This window comes from Myxine glutinosa, chromosome 12, assembly GCF_964187855.1.
Source record: "Myxine glutinosa chromosome 12, kmMyxGlut1.1, whole genome shotgun sequence".
Classification (NCBI taxonomy): Eukaryota; Metazoa; Chordata; class Myxini; order Myxiniformes; family Myxinidae; genus Myxine; species Myxine glutinosa.
The window spans coordinates 8,965,313-8,977,421 of record NC_136272.1 but is presented as its reverse complement, the minus strand read 5'-3'; positions in this window follow the sequence as shown (position 1 = coordinate 8,977,421).

Below are 12,109 nucleotides of genomic sequence, written 5' to 3'. Positions count from 1 at the left end.
GTGACTGGAAATGAGAGATGATGTTCTACCATGTGACTGGAAATGAGAGATGATCTTCTACCATGTGACTGGAAATGAGAGATGATGTTCTACCATGTGACTGGAAATGAGAGATGGTGTTCTAACATGTGACTGGAAATGAGAGATGATGTTCTTCCACATGACTGGAAATGAGAGATGATGTTCTGCCATGTGACTGGAAATGAGAGATGATGTTCTACCATGTGACTGGAAATGAGAGATGATGTTCTGCCATGTGACTGGAAATGAGAGATGATGTTCTACCATGTGACTGGAAATGAGAGATGATGTTCTTCCACGTGACTGGAAATGAGAGATGATGTTCTACCACGTGACTGGAAATGCGAGATGATGTTCTACCATGTGACTGGAAATGAGAGATGGTGTTCCACCACGTGACTGGAAATGAGAGATAGTGTTCCACCATGTGACTGGAAATGAGAGATGGTGTTCTACCATGTGACTGGAAATGAGAGATGGTGTTCTACCACGTGACTGGAAATGAGAGATGATGTTCTACCACGTGACTGGAAATGAGAGATGGTGTTCTACCATGTGACTGGAAATGAGAGATGGTGTTCCACCACATGACTGGAAATGAGAGATAGTGTTCCACCATGTGACTGGAAATGAGAGATGATGTTCTACCATGTGACTGGAAATGAGAGATGATGTTCTACCACGTGACTGGAAATGAGAGATGATGTTCTACCACGTGACTGGAAATGAGAGATGGTGTTCCACCACGTGACTGGAAATGAGAGATGGTGTTCCACCACGTGACTGGAAATGAGAGATGGTGTTCTACCCTGTGACTGGAAATGAGAGATGGTGTTCTACCATGTGACTGGAAATGAGAGATGATGTTCTACCACGTGACTGGAAATGAGAGATGATGTTCTACCACGTGACTGGAAATGAGAGATGATGTTATATCACGTGACTGGAAATGAGAGATGGTGTTCTACCATGTGACTGGAAATGAGAGATGGTGTTCTACCATGTGACTGGAAATGAGAGATGATGTTCTACCATGTGACTGGAAATGAGAGATGATGTTCTACCATGTGACTGGAAGTGAGAGATGATGTTCTACCATGTGACTGGAAATGAGAGATGGTGTTCCACCACGTGACTGGAAATGAGAGATGATGTTCCACCACGTGACTGGAAATGAGAGATGATGTTCAACCACGTGACTGGAAATGAGAGATGATGTTCTACCATGTGACTGGAAATGAGAGATGGTGTTCTACCATGTGACTGGAAATGAGAGATGGTGTTCCACCACGTGACTGGAAATGAGAGATGATGTTCTACCATGTGACTGGAAATGAGAGATGATGTTCTACCATGTGACTGGAAATGAGAGATGATGTTCTACCACGTGACTGGAAATGAGAGATGGTGTTCCACCACGTGACTGGAAATGAGAGATGATGTTCTACCATGTGACTGGAAATGAGAGATGATGTTCTACCATGTGACTGGAAGTGAGAGATGATGTTCTACCACGTGACTGGAAATGAGAGATGGTGTTCCACCACGTGACTGGAAATGAGAGATGATGTTCCACCACGTGACTGGAAATGAGAGATGATGTTCTACCATGTGACTGGAAATGAGAGATGATGTTCTACCATGTGACTGGAAATGAGAGATGATGTTCCACCACGTGACTGGAAATGAGAGATGATGTTCTACCATGTGACTGGAAATGAGAGATGATGTTCTACCATGTGACTGGAAATGAGAGATGATGTTCTACCATGTGACTGGAAATGAGAGATGATGTTCTACCACGTAACTGGAAATGAGAGATGATCTTCTACCATGTGACTGGAAATGAGAGATGGTGTTCTGCCATGTGGCTGGAAATGAGAAATGATCTTCTACCATGTGACTGGAAATGAGAGATGATGTTCTGCCATGTGACTGGAAATGAGAGATGATCTTCTACCATGTGACTGGAAATGAGAGATGGTGTTCTGCCATGTGGCTGGAAATGAGAGATGATCTTCTACCATGTGACTGGAAATGAGAGATGGTGTTCTACCACGTGACTGGAAATGAGAGATGATGTTCTACCACGTGACTGGAAATGAGAGATGATCTTCTACCATGTGACTGGAAATGAGAGATGGTGTTCTGCCATGTGGCTGGAAATGAGAAATGATCTTCTACCATGTGACTGGAAATGAGAGATGATCTTCTACCATGTGACTGGAAATGAGAGATGATGTTCTACCATGTGACTGGAAATGAGAGATGATCTTCTACCATGTGACTGGAAATGAGAGATGATGTTCTACCATGTGACTGGAAATGAGAGATGGTGTTCTAACATGTGACTGGAAATGAGAGATGATGTTCTTCCACGTGACTGGAAATGAGAGATGATGTTCTACCATGTGACTGGAAATGAGAGATGATGTTCTTCCACGTGACTGGAAATGAGAGATGATGTTCTACCACGTGACTGGAAATGCGAGATGATGTTCTACCATGTGACTGGAAATGAGAGATGGTGTTCCACCACGTGACTGGAAATGAGAGATAGTGTTCCACCATGTGACTGGAAATGAGAGATGGTGTTCTACCATGTGACTGGAAATGAGAGATGGTGTTCTACCACGTGACTGGAAATGAGAGATGATGTTCTACCACGTGACTGGAAATGAGAGATGGTGTTCTACCATGTGACTGGAAATGAGAGATGGTGTTCCACCACATGACTGGAAATGAGAGATAGTGTTCCACCATGTGACTGGAAATGAGAGATGATGTTCTACCATGTGACTGGAAATGAGAGATGATGTTCTACCACGTGACTGGAAATGAGAGATGATGTTCTACCACGTGACTGGAAATGAGAGATGGTGTTCCACCACGTGACTGGAAATGAGAGATGGTGTTCCACCACGTGACTGGAAATGAGAGATGGTGTTCTACCCTGTGACTGGAAATGAGAGATGGTGTTCTACCATGTGACTGGAAATGAGAGATGATGTTCTACCACGTGACTGGAAATGAGAGATGATGTTCTACCACGTGACTGGAAATGAGAGATGATGTTATATCACGTGACTGGAAATGAGAGATGGTGTTCTACCATGTGACTGGAAATGAGAGATGGTGTTCTACCATGTGACTGGAAATGAGAGATGATGTTCTACCATGTGACTGGAAATGAGAGATGATGTTCTACCATGTGACTGGAAGTGAGAGATGATGTTCTACCATGTGACTGGAAATGAGAGATGGTGTTCCACCACGTGACTGGAAATGAGAGATGATGTTCCACCACGTGACTGGAAATGAGAGATGATGTTCAACCACGTGACTGGAAATGAGAGATGATGTTCTACCATGTGACTGGAAATGAGAGATGGTGATCTACCATGTGACTGGAAATGAGAGATGGTGTTCCACCACGTGACTGGAAATGAGAGATGATGTTCTACCATGTGACTGGAAATGAGAGATGATGTTCTACCATGTGACTGGAAATGAGAGATGATGTTCTACCACGTGACTGGAAATGAGAGATGGTGTTCCACCACGTGACTGGAAATGAGAGATGATGTTCTACCATGTGACTGGAAATGAGAGATGATGTTCTACCATGTGACTGGAAGTGAGAGATGATGTTCTACCACGTGACTGGAAATGAGAGATGGTGTTCCACCACGTGACTGGAAATGAGAGATGATGTTCCACCACGTGACTGGAAATGAGAGATGATGTTCTACCATGTGACTGGAAATGAGAGATGATGTTCTACCATGTGACTAGAAATGAGAGATGATGTTCCACCACGTGACTGGAAATGAGAGATGATGTTCTACCATGTGACTGGAAATGAGAGATGATGTTCTACTATGTGACTGGAAATGAGAGATGATGTTCCACCACGTGACTGGAAATGAGAGATGATGTTCTACCACGTGACTGGAAATGAGAGATGATGTTCTACCACGTGACTGGAAATGAGAGATGATGTTCTACCATGTGACTGGAAATGAGAGATGATGTTCCACCACGTGACTGGAAATGAGAGATGATGTTCTACCACGTGACTGGAAATGAGAGATGATGTTCTACCACGTGACTGGAAATGAGAGATGATGTTCTACCACGTGACTGGAAATGAGAGATGATGTTCCACCACGTGACTGGAAATGAGAGATGTTCTACCACGTGACTGGAAATGAGAGATGATGTTCTACCATGTGACTGGAAATGAGAGATGATCTTCTACCATGTGACTGGTAATGAGAGATGATCTTCTACCATGTGACTGGTAATGAGAGATGATGTTCTACCATGTGACTGGAAATGAGAGATGATGTTCTACCATGTGACTGGAAATGAGAGATGATGTTCTACCATGTGACTGGAAATGAGAGATGATGGTCTCCCACATGACCTGAAATGAGAGATGATGTTCTACCCTGTGACTGGAAATGAGAGATGATGTTCTACTATGTGACTGGAAATGAGAGATGGTGTTCTACCATGTGACTGGAAATGAGAGATGGTGTTCTACCACGTGACTGGAAATGAGAGATGATGTTCTACCACGTGACTGGAAATGAGAGATGGTGTTCTACCATGTGACTGGAAATGAGAGATGGTGTTCCACCACGTGACTGGAAATGAGAGATAGTGTTCCACCATGTGACTGGAAATGAGAGATGATGTTCTACCATGTGACTGGAAATGAGAGATGATGTTCTACCACGTGACTGGAAATGAGAGATGATGTTCTACCACGTGACTGGAAATGAGAGATGGTGTTCCACCACGTGACTGGAAATGAGAGATGGTGTTCCACCACGTGACTGGAAATGAGAGATGGTGTTCTACCCTGTGACTGGAAATGAGAGATGGTGTTCTACCATGTGACTGGAAATGAGAGATGATGTTCTACCACGTGACTGGAAATGAGAGATGATGTTCTACCACGTGACTGGAAATGAGAGATGATGTTATATCACGTGACTAGAAATGAGAGATGGTGTTCTACCATGTGACTGGAAATGAGAGATGGTGTTCTACCATGTGACTGGAAATGAGAGATGGTGTTCCACCACGTGACTGGAAATGAGAGATGATGTTCTACCATGTGACTGGAAATGAGAGATGATGTTCTACCATGTGACTGGAAATGAGAGATGATGTTCTACCACGTGACTGGAAATGAGAGATGGTGTTCCACCACGTGACTGGAAATGAGAGATGATGTTCTACCATGTGACTGGAAATGAGAGATGATGTTCTACCATGTGACTGGAAGTGAGAGATGATGTTCTACCACGTGACTGGAAATGAGAGATGGTGTTCCACCACGTGACTGGAAATGAGAGATGATGTTCCACCACGTGACTGGAAATGAGAGATGATGTTCTACCATGTGACTGGAAATGAGAGATGATGTTCTACCATGTGACTGGAAATGAGAGATGATGTTCCACCACGTGACTGGAAATGAGAGATGATGTTCTACCATGTGACTGGAAATGAGAGATGATGTTCTACTATGTGACTGGAAATGAGAGATGATGTTCCACCACATGACTGGAAATGAGAGATGATGTTCTACCACGTGACTGGAAATGAGAGATGATGTTCTACCACGTGACTGGAAATGAGAGATGATGTTCTACCATGTGACTGGAAATGAGAGATGATGTTCCACCACGTGACTGGAAATGAGAGATGATGTTCTACCACGTGACTGGAAATGAGAGATGATGTTCTACCACGTGACTGGAAATGAGAGATGATGTTCTACCACGTGACTGGAAATGAGAGATGATGTTCCACCACGTGACTGGAAATGAGAGATGTTCTACCACGTGACTGGAAATGAGAGATGATGTTCTACCATGTGACTGGAAATGAGAGATGATCTTCTACCATGTGACTGGTAATGAGAGATGATCTTCTACCATGTGACTGGTAATGAGAGATGATGTTCTACCATGTGACTGGAAATGAGAGATGATGTTCTACCATGTGACTGGAAATGAAAGATGATGTTCTACCATGTGACTGGAAATGAGAAATGATGTTCTACCATGTGACTGGAAATGAGAGATGATGTTCTACCATGTGACTGGAAATGAGAGATGATGTTCTACCACGTGACTGGAAATGAGAGATGATGGTCTCCCACATGACTGGAAATGAGAGATGATGTTCTACCCTGTGACTGGAAATGAGAGATGATGGTCTACCACATGACTGGAAATGAGAAATGATGTTCTACCATGTGACTGGAAATGAGAGATGATGTTCTACCATGTGACTGGAAATGAGAGATGATGGTCTCCCACATGACTGGAAATGAGAGATGATGTTCTACCCTGTGACTGGAAATGAGAGATGATGTTCTACTATGTGACTGGAAATGAGACGATGTTCTACCACGTGACTGGAAATGAGAGATGGTGTTATACCATGTGACTGGTAATGAGAGATGATGTTCTACTATGTGACTGGAAATGAGAGATGATGTTCCACCACGTGACTGGCAATGAGAGATGATGTTCTACTATGTGACTGGAAATGAGAGATGGTGTTCTACCATGTGACTGGAAATGAGAGATGGTGTTATACCATGTGACTGGCAATGAGAGATGATGTTCTACTATGTGACTGGAAATGAGAGATGATGTTCTACTATGTGACTGGAAATGAGAGATGATGTTCTACTATGTGACTGGAAATGAGAGATGGTGTTCTACTTTGTGACTGGAAATGAGAGATGGTGTTCTACTATGTGACTGGAAATGAGAGATGGTGTTCTACTATGTGACTGGAAATGAGAGATGATGTTCTACTATGTGACTGGAAATGAGAGATGATGTTCTACCATGTGACTGGAAATGAGAGATGGTGTTCTACCATGTGACTGGAAATGAGAGATGATCTTCTACCATGTGACTGGTAATGAGAGATGATGTTCTACCATGTGACTGGAAATGAGAGATGATGTTCTACCATGTGACTGGAAATGAGAGATGATCTTCTACCATGTGACTGGTAATGAGAGATGATCTTCTACCATGTGACTGGTAATGAGAGATGATGTTCTACCATGTGACTGGAAATGAGAGATGATGTTCTACCATGTGACTGGAAATGAGAGATGATCTTCTACCATGTGACTGGTAATGAGGGATGATCTTCTACCATGTGACTGGAAATGAGAGATGATCTTCTACCATGTGACTGGTAATGAGAGATGATGTTCTACCATGTGACTGGAAATGAGAGATGATCTTCTACCATATGACTGGAAATGAGAGATGGTGTTCTGCCATGTGACTGGAAATGAGAGATGATGTTCTACCATGTGACTGGAAATGAGAGATGATCTTCTACCATGTGACTGGAAATGAGAGATGATGTTCTACCATGTGACTGGAAATGAGAGATGGTGTTCTACCATGTGAATGGAAATGAGAGATGATGTTCTACCATGTGACTGGAAATGAGAGATGATGTTCTACCATGTGACTGGAAATGAGAGATGATGTTCTACTATGTGACTGGAAATGAGAGATGATGTTCTACTATGTGACTGGAAATGAGAGATGATGTTCTACCATGTGACTGGAAATGAGAGATGATGTTCTACCATGTGACTGGAAATGAGAGATGATGTTCTACTATGTGACTGGAAATGAGAGATGATGTTCTACCATGTGACTGGAAATGAGAGATGATGTTCTACCATGTGACTGGAAATGAGAGATGATGTTCTACCATGTGACTGGAAATGAGAGATGATGTTCTACCATGTGACTGGAAATGAGAGATGATCTTCTACCATGTGACTGGAAATGGGAGATGATCTTCTACCATGTGACTGGAAATGAGAGATGATCTTCTACCATGTGACTGGAAATGAGAGATGATCTTCTACCATGTGACTGGAAATGAGAGATGATGTTCTGCCATGTGACTGGAAATGAGAGATGGTGTTCTACCATGTGACTGGAAATGAGAGATGATGTTCTACCACGTGACTGCAAATGCGAGATGATGTTCTTCCACGTGACTGGAAATGAGAGATGATGTTCTACCACGTGACTGGAAATGAGAGATGGTGTTCTGCCATGTGACTGGAAATGAGAGATGATCTTCTACCATGTGACTGGAAATGAGAGATGATGTTCTACCACGTGACTGCAAATGCGAGATGATGTTCTTCCACGTGACTGGAAATGAGAGATGATGTTCTACCACGTGACTGGAAATGAGAAATGATGTTCTACCATGTGACTGGAAATGAGAGATGATCTTCTACCATGTGACTGGAAATGAGAGATGGTGTTCTGCCATGTGACTGGAAATGAGAAATGATGTTCTACCATGTGACTGGAAATGAGAGATGATGTTCTACCATGTGACTGGAAATGAGAGATGATGTTCTACCACGTGACTGGAAATGAGAGATGGTGTTCTACCATGTGACTGGAAATGAGAGATGATGTTCTACCACGTGACTGGAAATGAGAGATGGTGTTCTACCATGTGACTGGAAATGAGAGATGATCTTCTACCATGTGACTGGAAATGAGAGATGATCTTCTACCATGTGACTGGAAATGAGAGATGATGTTCTACCACGTGACTGGAAATGAGAGATGATGTTCTACCATGTGACTGGAAATGAGAGATGATCTTCTACCATGTGACTGGAAATGAGAGATGATGTTCTACCATGTGACTGGAAATGAGAGATTATGTTCTACCATGTGACTGGAAATGAGAGATGATGTTCTACCACGTGACTGGAAATGAGAGATGGTGTTCTACCATGTGACTGGAAATGAGAGATGATGTTCTACCACGTGACTGGAAATGAGAGATGATCTTCTACCATGTGACTGGAAATGAGAGATGGTGTTCTACCATGTGACTGGAAATGAGAGATGATGTTCTACCACGTGACTGGAAATGAGAGATGATGTTCTACCATGTGACTGGAAATGAGAGATGGTGTTCTACCCTGTGACTGGAAATGAGAGATGGTGTTCTACCATGTGACTGGAAATGAGAGATGATGTTCTACCACGTGACTGGAAATGAGAGATGATGTTCTACCACGTGACTGGAAATGAGAGATGATGTTATATCACGTGACTGGAAATGAGAGATGGTGTTCTACCATGTGACTGGAAATGAGAGATGGTGTTCTACCATGTGACTGGAAATGAGAGATGATGTTCTACCATGTGACTGGAAATGAGAGATGATGTTCTACCATGTGACTGGAAGTGAGAGATGATGTTCTACCATGTGACTGGAAATGAGAGATGGTGTTCCACCACGTGACTGGAAATGAGAGATGATGTTCCACCACGTGACTGGAAATGAGAGATGATGTTCAACCACGTGACTGGAAATGAGAGATGATGTTCTACCATGTGACTGGAAATGAGAGATGGTGTTCTACCATGTGACTGGAAATGAGAGATGGTGTTCCACCACGTGACTGGAAATGAGAGATGATGTTCTACCATGTGACTGGAAATGAGAGATGATGTTCTACCATGTGACTGGAAATGAGAGATGATGTTCTACCACGTGACTGGAAATGAGAGATGGTGTTCCACCACGTGACTGGAAATGAGAGATGATGTTCTACCATGTGACTGGATATGAGAGATGATGTTCTACCATGTGACTGGAAGTGAGAGATGATGTTCTACCACGTGACTGGAAATGAGAGATGGTGTTCCACCACGTGACTGGAAATGAGAGATGATGTTCCACCACGTGACTGGAAATGAGAGATGATGTTCTACCATGTGACTGGAAATGAGAGATGATGTTCTACCATGTGACTGGAAATGAGAGATGATGTTCCACCACGTGACTGGAAATGAGAGATGATGTTCTACCATGTGACTGGAAATGAGAGATGATGTTCTACTATGTGACTGGAAATGAGAGATGATGTTCCACCACGTGACTGGAAATGAGAGATGATGTTCTACCACGTGACTGGAAATGAGAGATGATGTTCTACCACGTGACTGGAAATGAGAGATGATGTTCTACCATGTGACTGGAAATGAGAGATGATGTTCCACCACGTGACTGGAAATGAGAGATGATGTTCTACCACGTGACTGGAAATGAGAGATGATGTTCTACCACGTGACTGGAAATGAGAGATGATGTTCTACCACGTGACTGGAAATGAGAGATGATGTTCCACCACGTGACTGGAAATGAGAGATGTTCTACCACGTGACTGGAAATGAGAGATGATGTTCTACCATGTGACTGGAAATGAGAGATGATCTTCTACCATGTGACTGGTAATGAGAGATGATCTTCTACCATGTGACTGGTAATGAGAGATGATGTTCTACCATGTGACTGGAAATGAGAGATGATGTTCTACCATGTGACTGGAAATGAGAGATGATGTTCTACCATGTGACTGGAAATGAGAAATGATGTTCTACCATGTGACTGGAAATGAGAGATGATGTTCTACCATGTGACTGGAAATGAGAGATGATGTTCTACCACGTGACTGGAAATGAGAGATGATGGTCTCCCACATGACTGGAAATGAGAGATGATGTTCTACCCTGTGACTGGAAATGAGAGATGATGGTCTACCACATGACTGGAAATGAGAAATGATGTTCTACCATGTGACTGGAAATGAGAGATGATGTTCTACCATGTGACTGGAAATGAGAGATGATGGTCTCCCACATGACTGGAAATGAGAGATGATGTTCTACCCTGTGACTGGAAATGAGAGATGATGTTCTACTATGTGACTGGAAATGAGACGATGTTCTACCACGTGACTGGAAATGAGAGATGGTGTTATACCATGTGACTGGTAATGAGAGATGATGTTCTACTATGTGACTGGAAATGAGAGATGATGTTCCACCACGTGACTGGCAATGAGAGATGATGTTCTACTATGTGACTGGAAATGAGAGATGGTGTTCTACCATGTGACTGGAAATGAGAGATGGTGTTATACCATGTGACTGGTAATGAGAGATGATGTTCTACTATGTGACTGGAAATGAGAGATGATGTTCCACCACGTGACTGGCAATGAGAGATGATGTTCTACTATGTGACTGGAAATGAGAGATGGTGTTCTACCATGTGACTGGAAATGAGAGATGGTGTTATACCATGTGACTGGCAATGAGAGATGATGTTCTACTATGTGACTGGAAATGAGAGATGATGTTCTACTATGTGACTGGAAATGAGAGATGATGTTCTACTATGTGACTGGAAATGAGAGATGGTGTTCTACTTTGTGACTGGAAATGAGAGATGGTGTTCTACTATGTGACTGGAAATGAGAGATGGTGTTCTACTATGTGACTGGAAATGAGAGATGATGTTCTACTATGTGACTGGAAATGAGAGATGATGTTCTACCATGTGACTGGAAATGAGAGATGGTGTTCTACCATGTGACTGGAAATGAGAGATGATCTTCTACCATGTGACTGGTAATGAGAGATGATGTTCTACCATGTGACTGGAAATGAGAGATGATGTTCTACCATGTGACTGGAAATGAGAGATGATCTTCTACCATGTGACTGGTAATGAGAGATGATCTTCTACCATGTGACTGGTAATGAGAGATGATGTTCTACCATGTGACTGGAAATGAGAGATGATGTTCTACCATGTGACTGGAAATGAGAGATGATCTTCTACCATGTGACTGGTAATGAGGGATGATCTTCTACCATGTGACTGGAAATGAGAGATGATCTTCTACCATGTGACTGGTAATGAGAGATGATGTTCTACCATGTGACTGGAAATGAGAGATGATCTTCTACCATATGACTGGAAATGAGAGATGGTGTTCTGCCATGTGACTGGAAATGAGAGATGATGTTCTACCATGTGACTGGAAATGAGAGATGATCTTCTACCATGTGACTGGAAATGAGAGATGATGTTCTACCATGTGACTGGAAATGAGAGATGGTGTTCTACCATGTGAATGGAAATGAGAGATGATGTTCTACCATGTGACTGGAAATGAGAGATGATGTTC